General features: G+C 42.7%; 1 pseudogene; it reads right to left on the bottom strand.

Annotated features, from left to right (window-relative positions):
- LOC124509202 (keratin, type II cytoskeletal 8-like) overlaps nt 1–6,134 on the bottom strand; it is a 60,057-nt pseudogene extending 53,923 nt beyond the window's left edge.
- Between the last annotated feature and the right edge of the window lie 6,862 nt (nt 6,135–12,996).

Genomic DNA, 12,996 nt, shown 5'->3' with positions numbered 1-12,996 from the left:
CAGTTTTAGCTCAGCGGCAGCAGGCATTTTCCCATCATTTACTTTCCTTTTATTGCTTCTTATTAGCTAAGGCTCCATCTTGTAGATATTGAGTCCCTGGCATTTATTGTATTTCAACTGATAAGCTACTGGGTGGATGGTACACAGTCATCTAATGTACCCTAAGAAAGAAAAAGCAGTGCTAAAAATTATTTTAAGATGTCATAAATTGTAACAAGTGTCAATTTTAGAGATGTTAAAATGTAAAAAATGTGACTCTTTGAATCCGTGAATTATTGCAAACTCAAATTCCCACAACCACATACTCAGTTATCCTCAAAACAGGAGCAATACTCCTGGCTTCCCCCTCTCCTATCATCAATATACACCTAGTGGGTGCCTGCTATGGGTAAGGCTCTGGATCAGATGGCTTGAAAGGAATATAAGATAATATGGAACCAGAACCACAAATCATAATCCTGGTGAGGTGGTTTTAAAAGATGGCCAGATGGATACTGACAGGGGCACTTGTTGGGATGAGCAGTGGGTGTTGTATATAAGCGATGAATCATGGGAATCTACTCCTGAAGCTAAGAGCACACTGTATACATTGCATATTAGCTAACTTGACAATAAATTATATTTAAAAAAAATAAAAGGATTTCAGCCTTAAAAAAATAACTAAAATATGGCCAGAAATTTTACTGCATTCCTCCCATAGCAAGGGAGGTCCATGTCCTCTTCCCTTGAATCTGTGCAGGCTTGTGACTACTTCGGCCACAGAATACAGCAGGAGTGATGCTATGTGACTTCCAAGGCAAGACGTAAAAGGTCATGTGGCCTTTGTTCTTTTAACTAGATCACTTGCTCTTGGAACTCTGAATCTCCACGTAAGAAGACAAGTACCCTGAGGGCACCATCCTAGAGAGGCCACATGTAGGCATTCTGGGTGTCAGCCCCAACCGACTTACCTTCTAGCCATCCCTGCCGAAGGGCGCCAGACATGGGAGCCAAACACCCATTCTGGAAATAGGGCCTCCAGCCCAAGCTGGTCCAACTCCCAGAAAGATGGCAATAATCCCTTGTATAAGTTAAATGACCCTAGGCCATGCCAGTTACAAGCCCGAATGTCTGTAGACTTACATGGTGAACATTCATTTGTCATTCATGTCAGAGTCCCATGTGGATCTAGTGATCCTTCTGCAGTTTGCAGCTATGACATCCAGGAGCAGTGGCTTCTAAGATTGCTACAGATGGGGGAGACAGGTCTGGTTTGCACAGGATGCTTTTAAAGGCCAGGCTTGGGGGGCGCCTGGGTGGCTCAGTTGGTTGAGCAACAGACTTTGGCTCAGGTCATGATCTCACGGTTTGTGGGTTCGAGCCCCACATCGGGTTCTGTGCTGACAGCCTGCTTCAGATTCTGTGTCTCCCCCTCTCTCTACCCCTCCCCTGCTCACACTCTGTGTCTCTCTGTCTCTCAATAATAAATAAATGTTAAAAAATAAAAAAAAATAAAGGCCAGGCTTGGAATGGCTTAGAGCAGTGCTTCTTAAACCTTCTCAGGATGAAATTTTTAAATCAATCACAGACCAATACTTTTATAAAAATGCAACAAAAATGAATTACTAGGAAAAAGAAATGCTGATCAGATATAGTGGTAATGTCAAATTGCTATAAAAGTCCCTAATTACTTACTTTAAAATTTCTGTATTAGCTTATTGCAAACTGGCAACAATCTGCAAATGGGCACTGGTGCACAGACCATTGAGTACTGTGGGCTTGTAGTAATTGGGCCCACATCATATTGGCCAGAACTCAGTTACATGGCCCCATCCAAATGAGTGAGCCTGGAAAATATAGTGTCCTATGTGCCGGGAAGAGAAGACAGAGTGCTGAATTCACAGTACTGCCTCTGCAACATGCTGTAAGTCAGGGGTTTACTCCTTTTTCTCTCTAGGAGGACCCAGTTGTTTACAAGTATATTGTCTTATTTATGTTCCAAGATCTAGGTTAGAAAACCCCAGTTTTGTAGGACAGGAAGGAAAGGAGACTGGGAAACTGCCCTGAACAGTATATGGTGCAACTGTGATTCTCCCCAGTTTTAAAGGTCCTGACCTTGGGTGCAATTCCAGTTGGATAAAAATTTTGTTCAAGGGCACACAGGCTGCAGTGAAGTTTCTGTTACATTCCAGATCTCTGGTACTGTGTCAGGTGACTACTGTTACTGCCTCAGACCCTGGAGGAGGACCCTCCCCCATCTACCATGTAACACCAAAGGGAGTAGAGTTACCTCATATTTGAAAAAGAGCTAGGTTATAGAGGCCTCATATGACAATTCTAGAAAAAGTAATTCTAAATACATTTATAGGCAGCCAAAGCTCTGCAAAAATAGTCTCTTTTAACACTCATAGAAAATGACCACTAAGAAACAGAAGTGTTCAAAATTGCAACAATATAACTCTGTACGATGGTTTCTTTTAAAGTTTTTATTTATTTTGAGAGAGAGAACACAAGCAGGGGAGGGACAGAGAGGGAGAGACAGAATCCCAAGAAGGCTCACGCCATCAGCACAGAGCCTGACATGGGGCCTGATCACACAAACTGTGAGATCATGACCTGAGTCGAAATCAAGTGTCGGATGCTCAACTGACTCAGTCACCCAGGCGCCCCTGTAAGATTGTTTTAAATAAACTTGGCTTTTTAGATACAAGATGCCAACGTAGTCAGACTTTGCTCAACTTTGCTGAGGCCTATGTGCCATAAAGGACAGCTGTGTTGGGCAGATAATGATGGAACCCAGCCCAGACCCCCTCAGATCCTGTTTCCCCATTTGTTGTCTGCTCTTGGCTTCACCAGGCATTTGCTTCCAACACCTCAATTCTCTTTTTGAGGCCTGCCCTCCGGCCTATGGAGCAGGCCTCTACAGCTGGTAAGGAGAGCCAAAGCCCTGGAAATTTGTTCCCCTGGGCAGCCCTGAAGCAATGACAGACAGGTACAGGAGTATGACAGCCCCACTCCCTTGCCTGGGTTAGAACAACTCTATGGCATAAGTTCTTACACTCCAGATCAAAAGGACGATACCTTCTATGGGACCTGAGATCTCATCTTTGTTCCCCAGTTTTTCCTGGAAACATTTTCTTCATTAATCACTTGTACACAAATCCTCACATCCAGATTTGCTTCTGGAGAAACCCAACTGAAGACATGTGTCCTTTAGAACTAATACCCCCGCAGAGCAGTCACCTTGTTGACAAAGTAGCTATGTCCAAGGCAGCAAGCTTTCCAACCTCGGCTGGATCCTCAACACTGCTGGGTGCTACTTTCAGCTCTTCCCTGTTCTCTATGACTGGTTTCTTGTTCAAGACTTTTAGAAAGGTGAGGCAGGCTGTCAGGTGGCCTCTGTTTTCCCCGTTTCCCTCCTTCCCAACCCCACAGACCCTCTTACAACCTTTTTTGGGATCAGCTTATTTCCTCCTCAGAGGAAAGAACATGTGTTCCTGCCTCTATGGGCAAGATTTCATCTTCTCCTCTGGACTTTGCTCATCAGTGACCTCCTTTTGACCTTTATCATCCCTGTCACTCTGGCTTCTAAATATGTTTAAATGTTGTTCTGACTGTTATAAGATACAGGCTCCCTCAAATTCTCTCCATATTGGAAATCTCCAAACCCAACTACGATCCTTTTCCTCCATTCTTAGTCACAGGTCTAGAAGAGATGTGTCCACTCGCAGCCTCAACTCTTCATTGGTGCCACAACCTGCAGTGATCTGGGTTTGGAACCAGCCCCCACGGTCTGTGGAAATGCTTCCCTCTGATGCCACCACTGGATTTGTAATTCTTCATGGCCCATCTAAGAGCTTACTATGTGTCAGACTCTACGTCCAGCACTTAAGATGTGTCTCATTACTTCACTACCACCCCCAAAGCACCACATTTCGCTTTTTTGTCCTCCCACATCCAATCAGTTAGCAAGATTACTTTTGACTCTATTAGTAAAATACATTTCAAACCTCTCTTCTGGTCTTTATCTTCACTGTCAATGCCTTTGTTCAAGCACCATCATCTCTAGCCTTTTAATGGTTCTCCTTCTTCTCTGCTCGTTCTAGTACGGTCCACTTTCCACATGACAGTGAGAGGGAGTGCATCAAAGCTGAAATCAGGCAACTCCACTGCTTAAAACCTTCTAAGCGTTCCTACTACGTTTAGAAGAAAATCAGCATTTCTTGCCAAAACAGCCGATGAAGTCCCTGCTAGCTTCTGCCTCTCTTTCTCACCTTGTCTGATGCTTTTCTTCACTGTGTTGGGACTGCATTGTTTTTGTTTTTGTTTTTGTTTTTGTTTTTGTTTTTGTTTTTGTTTTTTTGTTTTGAGTCCTGAGAATGTCCTTTCCCATCCCAGGGCCTTTGCACATGCAGTTCCCTCTGTCTGAAATGTTCTTTTCTTGCTCTATCAATCTGACTTCTTGGAGAGATGCTGCTACTGCCACACCTCCCCCAACTTATTCTCTAACTCAGCCTTTTGTCTGTCTTCATATCACTTAATAGGATATATAATTACTTTGTTAGTTGTTTACTTAGCTTGGTCTGTACCCTCTTTTCCCCAGTGTAAGTACTGATGGCAGGAACATAGGCTTATTCACTCTTTTCTCCCCAGTGACAGTGGGGAAAGAACGGTGCTGGCATTTAGTATAAGCTCAGGACATTGGGCTGAAACATATCCTTCTCTGTGAAGCTCTCAGCACCATGGGAGAGTTAGGGGCACCGTCCTGTGAATTCCCATAGCAGTTTGAATACAGCACATAAATCCAATAACCACCTTGTTATTTATTGTCTCCTCCACCAGACCATAGTGAACAGAACTATATCTTACTCATTTTTAAACCCTCAACATCTAGCACAGTGCCCTAATCATAGTAAGCACTTAATAAAATAAGTGATGGATGAATGTATGAATAAATGAATGAAATCTTATTCTCCCAGCTGGGAGTGACTGAGAGGTGGATGCCAGCATTTTCTCTGAGGACAGAGAAACAGGCACCATGTTTTTGGAGATGGGGGTCTGAATTTCACTTCCAAGGCTAGATAGCTCTTTTATATCTGCAAGGAAAATACTTTGGGGGGAAAAAGCTGTTGAGCTGTACAAAGATGAAATGAAGGTCCCTTTTTGAAATGAGGAGTTTGCAGACAAGGAGATGCTAAACTGTTCTGCATAATTATGTAAAAGATTTTTTCATGTGGGTAGAGTTATAACTCTGCACATTACTTCTTTTTGGAAAAACTGTTTTTCCTCTCTGTGGCTACTCACGGAAGTAAGCTACATTCCAAGGGAAGAGTCATAAACATGGCTGCTGTGTCACTGTGAAGGACCAGGGTTAAGGAGACAAGTGGCTCAAGAAATCATAGAGGGAAGAAGTTATCACGTAGTATGCACCCCAGGGGACAAACCTTGTCACCTGCTCTCCTGGATTAAAAACAAGCATCGAGGGGCGCCTGGGTGGCTCAGTAAGTTAAGCATCCGACTCTTGGTTTAGGCTTAGGTCATGATCTCACGGATTGTGAGTTCGAGCCCCGTAGGAGGTTCTTTGCTAACAGTGTGGAGCCTGCTTGGGATCCTCTGTCTCCCTCTCTCTCTGGCCCTCCCCTGCTCACTCTATCTCTCTCTCACTCAAAATAAATAAATGAATGAATGAATGAATGAATAAATAAATAAATAAATAAATAAATATTTAAAAAGCCAAGCATTGCTTTGTTCATAGTTATAGTGTCAAAAATTAAAATTTAACATAGAAGTAAATGTTATGGGAAAATAAAGTGTTTTCATAGATCACAGCTACTTTCTTTTTCATAATTCTTCCCAGTTAATCATTTTTCATTTATCAATTTTTCTTCTTTCTGTCAGCATACAAAGTTTTTTGGGTCACATCTTTATACATAATGGTACAAATATTTATTAACTAAATTATTTAAAAATTTCATAATATGATTTATTTTACTCTTTGCCCAAACTATAGACAGACCTACAATAGAGCAGAACTGAGGAAAGAGGACCCCGAAAGAAGCCTGTAATTTGGGGCACATGATAAGAGTCTTATCCATGAGGACATTCAGGGGTGGGGCAATGGTATGAGCAGCCTGGCTCTTTCTGTTGGCTTGCATAGCGGAACATGAAAAAACCTCTGGAATTTGGAGGCTGAAGACCTAGATTACGGTTCTGACTCAGACACTTCTTAGTCATATGACTTTACCTTTTTCAAGGTGTTTTTTATAAAGGTGTCATTTATAAAATGGAGATTTTCTTATTTCTCCTTTGCAACCATGAGATATAATTACAGCTAACAAAATGTAAGGGGAAATCTGCTGGGGCTTCTGGGAGAGTTTCTTTCTTGAGAAGAGGAAAGCTCTTTTTCCCACCATCCCTGCTTTTCCTTCTTGTTTGGATGTTAGTGGAAGATCCTGATTCTTGGAGCTGTGGCAGCCATTTTGAGAACATGAGGTAAGAAGCATGAAGATGAAAAGCTGACTTGTTGAGAGTGGCAGATTAAAGAACTAGAAATTGCCTGGGGTTTTTCAACTTCATAAAATTTCTGAACCAATCTGGAACTACCTCCCTGCAGGTTTCTAGACTTGTGAAATGACTAAATACTGATTGAACCACTGCTACTCAGGTATTCCATTACTTGCAGCCTTGTCTCTGTGTCTGGATTTGAGACAATCCAAATCAAGACAAAGAGGTTCACTGGAGTTTCATATTGTGGCAGGGGTGGAGGGGACCTTCAGAAATAACCAGAACCAAGAATTCAGACCTCCTTAGAGAGTGCCAAATCTATTTCTCCAACTCTAGTTTTTAAAATGTCAGGGTTCTGGGGTTCCTGGGGGGCTCAATCAGTTGAGTGTCTAACTTCAGCTCAGGTCATGATGTCACACTTCATGGGTTCGAGCCCCATGTTAGACTCCCTGCTGTCAGTATCCGAGTCTGCTTCAGATACTCTGTCTCCTTCTTTCTCTGCACCTCCCCTGATTGCATTCTCTTTCAAAAATAAATAAGCATTAAAAAAACCTTTAAAATCCCAGGGTTCTAATTGCCCCCACCCTGAGTCCGTCACTCAACTTCTGGCCAGGGGCAAGGTCATCTATCATTGGGGTTCACACCTGTGGATGAGGTTCTTTCCCGAGGGGGTATAGCAGTGAGCTGAAGAGCCCTCCCAGGTGTGGTCTCCCAGAAGCACCAAGAAGCCAAATACTTATCTTTGACCTCTTACCACAGCCCCTCGAAATTTCTACTACTGTTGTCACTTTGTCAGTTTAAGGAACCTGTATAACAGAAGAAGCCCCAGGCACACAGTAACACGTAACTGGATTGGTGAGTGACAATTACCAAGTGGATGGGCACAACATGAGTCTATTTCTTACTGGGAGGATACAAATGAAAGGAGAGGGAAAAGAAACAGTCTTTAAGTGTGGGTAATTCTGCTGGGGACCTCTGGGAAACTGTAGATCACACTGAGGAATCATTCCACCGGAAGACAAGGAGGTGGAGCATTTACCACCATTCCCATTACTTGAGGTTTGTCCCTAGGGTGTCTGCTCCCTGACACTATAGGTCATGCCTGCAGCACACCCAGGAAACCTGTCTTGGAGACAGAGAGAGCCCTAATGCAGAGAGGCAGAGAGATTCAGGCTTTTGAGGTGTGAGGCTGACAGCGTACTGGGAAATGTCTACAGCTCCAGGGAAGCTCAGGAGGGCACAGGTGATATTGAGAAAGGCATCAACAGTATCTGCCACACCCCCTCTTGGCTGAAACTGGTTCACTTTGGGTTTCTGTCACTTATGACCAAAGGAGTCCTGATAATGCAGCTCGCTTCAGTTCTTCCACAGAAGCAGCCATGCCCAAGTCGGGCCAGGCCTGTGTACAAGACACTGCTGCTGGGAGCACTTTCCTGGGAGCACATATATAACACCACTGGCTACTGAGGGGTCACTGAAGGCAAAAGGACTGTGGCAGAATTGATGTACCAACTGCAGGGCAAGGGGTCAAGAATGGCTCACTGTTTTATTTGTCCAAGGAGTGATGCAACCTACTGTTTGGTGAAGAGCTCTAGACACATAAAAGTAGCCAAACATGTAGAGAAATAGTAAGGTGCTGAGTGTATTCTGTTCTCCAGTGATAAATAACTCACTTTTTGTGCCACATGATCTCAAAGCATGATGCTTAAACTGAAGTTTAAAGATTCTTTTAAACAGCACATGAATGGAATGGAAAGGTGAGCTGCAAACTGAGATGAACTGCAATTATCTGCTGGCCTTCTAGCTACAGAAAGTTTGTTTTCTTTTTACCAACCTGAAAACAAGCTAGTTGCTTCTGTGTGGAATGCATTCAGCTGCAGGGAACAGAAATGTGACTTCAGGGGCTCATATGAACAGGACCTTCTTTTCCTCATGTGATGAGAGAACTGGGCGGGGATGGTGGCTGGCAGTAGCTCATTGGCTGACTACACTGCCAGGGACTCATACCTTCATATAGTGGATGAATTATAAGTGTGCTTGCTCTGTTTGATCCTTCTACTGAAGGGAGCCTCTGTGTAAAGTTCCAGAGACCGAAGAAACAAAGTAAATCAACGGATTAATAAAAGTAGTGTTGGGGTGCCTGAGTGGCTCAGTCAGTTGAACTTCAGACTTTGGCTCAGGTCATGGTCTTGTGGTTCGTGGGTTCGAGCCCTGCATTGGGATCCCTGCTGTCAGCCTGTTGGCGAGGAGACTGCTTCGGATCCTCTGTCCTCCTCTCCCTCTCTTCCCCTCCCCTGCTTAGTCTCTCTCCAAAAATAAATAAAAAACATTTAAAAATGAAAAAAAAATGTTAAAATGATGAGCACGAGAAAGAAAATCCAATCCCCCTCAACCCCCAAAACCATACAAAACGAAAATAATGAGCATGTGTCTTAGATTTGGTAGTGTTCTGTTTAAAATGTGTTTTGCCTCCTACCTGGTCCTGTCCCCTGTCATACTTAAAACAGATATTTCCTCTTTGTTTTGTTTTGTGCTGTTGTCTCGTATGGTCTGTGATCAAAGTCATTGTCACCAGTAGAGGCTGTAGAGCACAGAAGGCAAGGACTTAGCCTTGGCACCAAATCTGAGTTGATTGATCTGGGACCATTTATGACCTACAGAAAGGGTGATGTCTTTTTTTTTAATTTTTAATGTTTATTTATTTTTGAGAGAGAGAGAGAGGGAGAGAGAGAGAGAGAACATGAGCAGGGGAGGGGCAGACAGGAAGACACAGAATTTGAAGTAGGTTCCAGGCTCTGAGCTGTCAGCACAGAGCCTGACGCAGGGCTCGAACTCACAGACTGTGAGATCATGACCTGAGCCAAAGTTGGATGCTTAACCGACTGAGCCACCCAGGCACCCCAGAAAGGGTGATGTCTTATAGTTCAACATAATATTATAATTATCATCATTTAGTGGCCATTTATTGAGTACTGATCATGAAAGAAATTTAACAGCTCCTCAGTGACCAAGCTAGGACTTAAACACTGCTGCATGTCTGTGCCCCTGATAGGCAGCTTGGTGCCATGCTGCTTCTCTCTAATTTTTATTTTTATTGAACACCCCTCATCTTCTGGCCTCTGGGTGATAATGCTAAAGATAGAAACTTTTCCTACTTTTTGAACTTCCCTGTGTCCCCTCAGAACATGTGAGAAAGTGCTGCCAGCATCTTCTGGAAGATTAGGAGGGCAGTAAGATTCCATAGCCACCTTCCGGCTGACATTTGAGCCCTGCTTTCAGCACGGTCAAGCCTTTTGGAGGAAGCCAGTATATGGTTTGTATCAAACTCTATATTTAGGAAGAACAACTGTGAGCTATGACAGGAATTCTCTTTAACACTTAGCCTGAAACCGAGTTTCCCTCTAGCCCCGAGCGGGGAGCAGCTCTCAGTACTGAGTGAGGCACCGAACACTTGAGCTATTTCAGCCACATGCAAAGCATCGGAATTGAGATCACAGCTCAGAGGACACCAGGCGTCCCTTCCACCTTCTGAGGAGACTTGTATTCTTGCATCTGGCTGCTTGGGACTTTCCTTAGGCAGTAAACAAATACATAAAGCAGGTAAGCAAGAGGACCCAGCTCAGGGAGCTGGGGATTTCTGAAGGAGATTTCCTTGATACCTAACTTGAAGTGACTACTTAGAACTTTGTAGGCTTGTGACTAGTGGATGTAGCTTCCGTGTAAATTCACTGTTCAGTGGTATTGTTGCTGATCCTGTTTTATAAGTTGTGTGTGTGTGTGGGAGGGAGCTATTTGAAAGAATATTGAACTAAAACTAGTTTTCACCGATGGTGCCATTACAAAAATTTCCACAGTCCAGATAGGATGACTGTGATCCTGAACATCATGTCATTTTCATTCTTATGGCCAGGATTACAGTCAGTCAGCTGCAGAGTGATTCAGGCTGTAAGCCTAGAAATAATCAGGAGAATTTGCAGCAGAGGAAACCTGTAATGCTAGCTCTCTGATTTACCTAAATGCAAACGATTGCCGGAGTTGTTGCACAGTACAAGTTTAAAATGCTTTGCCCCTCTCCCTAAGCACCGGGCTTGGCCCCAATGATAAAGTTCTATCAACGTACGGATCGATTAACATTCCAAAGACATCTTTTTGAAAGCGCCACTTTGGTCAGGTGTTCCCGGTGCCCAGCAGGGTGGAGGGCAGCACTTGTCTGTCTCTGTGGGCACCAGGTTCTGAGACATGGCAACGATGAGAGTGTCTCTTGCCTCTCGGCATATTTCAGGCAAAGTGAATAAGGAGTTAGTCAGTTCAGACAGCTGAACATCTTTCTACACTCTTCTCAGGGATTATTTTTAGCTGCGGGACAGAAGATAATTCCCTGTGAGAGTGAGCTTCAGCCATTTAGTAGACCTTGAAAAAGAACAAAGCCCCTTCTATCCAGATATTGATTTATTTTACTCTGAATCCCTTCTTATTAAATTAGTGATATTAATGTTGACAAATCTTTAGTAAGTGTAAGAGTCTTATTTAGAAGTCAGATATTAGGTGCTGCCCAATCAAAACATCAGCAGAGGTATATTGTATATGACTCAGCATACAGACCATTAAAGTTCCCCCACTGACTTGCAGATCTTCCAGGAAAACCCAACTGTGCTAAGCTGGCAAGCATTTCCATTATAGTATAGGCTTTGTAAAAGTCAATATGTCTTGTCAAACTTTCCGTGTTCCCAAATTTTAGCCAGAACCAGGAGACACAGTAATAGAGTGCTTTAAAGAGTACCTCTTTAGATGAAAAGCTGGGGCCAGCTGTGAGTAGACTTGTGCGTCTAAGGCATAGCTTTCTTTTTTGTTGGTGAGACGAGGCGTGCAGATAAAGAAGGAAGGTGCATTCTACACTGCATCCCTAACGGAGGTGAATGCAGGGCCAGGGAAACAGCCAGGGAACACTGTCTATTTTTATTCATCAGCGTGCTTTGCCCTGATTTCTCTGCAAATAATGAGGACAGTGGGAACGGCTTGCAGGACTGATTTACACAAATGTTATATAGCCTGTTTTCAAGGAATGAGAGCTGGGATCTGACCAATTTTCTAAAGATGTTTCTATTGCAGATTGACATATATGTTAAGAAGGAATTCATATGTAAATGAGATTATACAGAGGCTATATAGGAGACAAGGCCCAAGATAGATCTATCTTTTAGTCTCAGAGGTCCACAAGAAACAAAGCAATCCGATAGTTTAGTGAAAAAAAACAAAATCAGCCTAATTAAAAAAAAAATCAATGTCATATAAATAATACAATCATTCATTGCCTAATTTTTTTTTACATTTCAACATGCTATTGTAATAACAAAAGAAATTTCCTACTTCTCATGTTTCAAATCAATGTACAGTAACTTTTTAAAAGTTTCAAGTGATATTGGTTAGACTGTAGCTGTACACACAGAGAAAACTATATGCGGAGATGTTTAAAGTCCTGTGAGAACTATTGCTTTGCATGACTTCTAATAGCTTTTGAGGAATAGAGACATTAAATATTAAACTACTAAGCTTTTCCTTTTGGAATTGAACTATGTATCCTAGATCCAAAAATTAAAAAGCCTTCATTGAATCTTTGACACTGTAGGAAAGACAGAAATCTATATGAAACATGTCATAGAGAAAAATGCATTCCTAATTGTTCAATTTCTTGTTGCTTTTTAATTTTTTAACCAAAATGAAAATAATTCTAACTAGACTCTTCCGGATGGAGGCCATATATCTATGTATTACCAAAACATTCAGGTGAAACTTTAAAAAATCTCATTGTTTTCATGTATGTGACTCCAAAGACTTATATTTGGATTAGAGATTTAAAAAATTATGTAATTGTTTGACTTCATATAATAGAACCTAAGACTTTGAAAATCTAAAAGAACATGTTTTTCAGAGTTCTCAGCTCTTTTTTCTTTACAAGTGGTGGAGGCGTCACTACATCAATTCCTTTTTTTTAAATTTTTTAAAAATGTTTTTATTATTTATTTTTGAGACAGAGAGAGAGCATGAGTGGGGGAGGGGCAGAGACAGAGAGGGACACAGAATCTGAGGCAGGCTGCAGGCTCTGAGCTGTCAGCACAGAGCCCAATGTGGGGCTCAAACTCATGGAGTGTGAGATCATGACCTGAGCCGAAGTTGGATGCTCAACCGACTGAGCCACCCAGGCGCCCCACATGAATTCTTTTTTTAAAATGTGTACTTATTTTGAGAGGGAGAGAGAGAGCATGAGTGGAGGAGGGGCAGACAGAGAGGAGAGAGAATCCCAAGCAGGCTCCACACTGTCAGCGCAGAGCCCGACATGGGGCTCAATCTCACCAACCGTGAGATCAGGACCTGAACTGAGATCAAGAGTCGAACACTCAACCGACTGAGCCACCGAGGCACCCCCACCAATTCTTTCTCCATACTTGAAGCTGTAGATCAGGAAAGTACAGAAAAGTCACTAGCTGTGGACAGTGGCAATAAAACAATAAATAT

This window comes from Lynx rufus, unplaced genomic scaffold (genome assembly GCF_022079265.1).
Source record: "Lynx rufus isolate CCGP_SWC_20201006 ecotype Redwood Valley unplaced genomic scaffold, mLynRuf1.p SCAF_14, whole genome shotgun sequence".
In the NCBI taxonomy this organism is placed as follows: Eukaryota; Metazoa; Chordata; class Mammalia; order Carnivora; family Felidae; genus Lynx; species Lynx rufus.
This window is presented reverse-complemented; position numbering and strand designations above follow the sequence as displayed.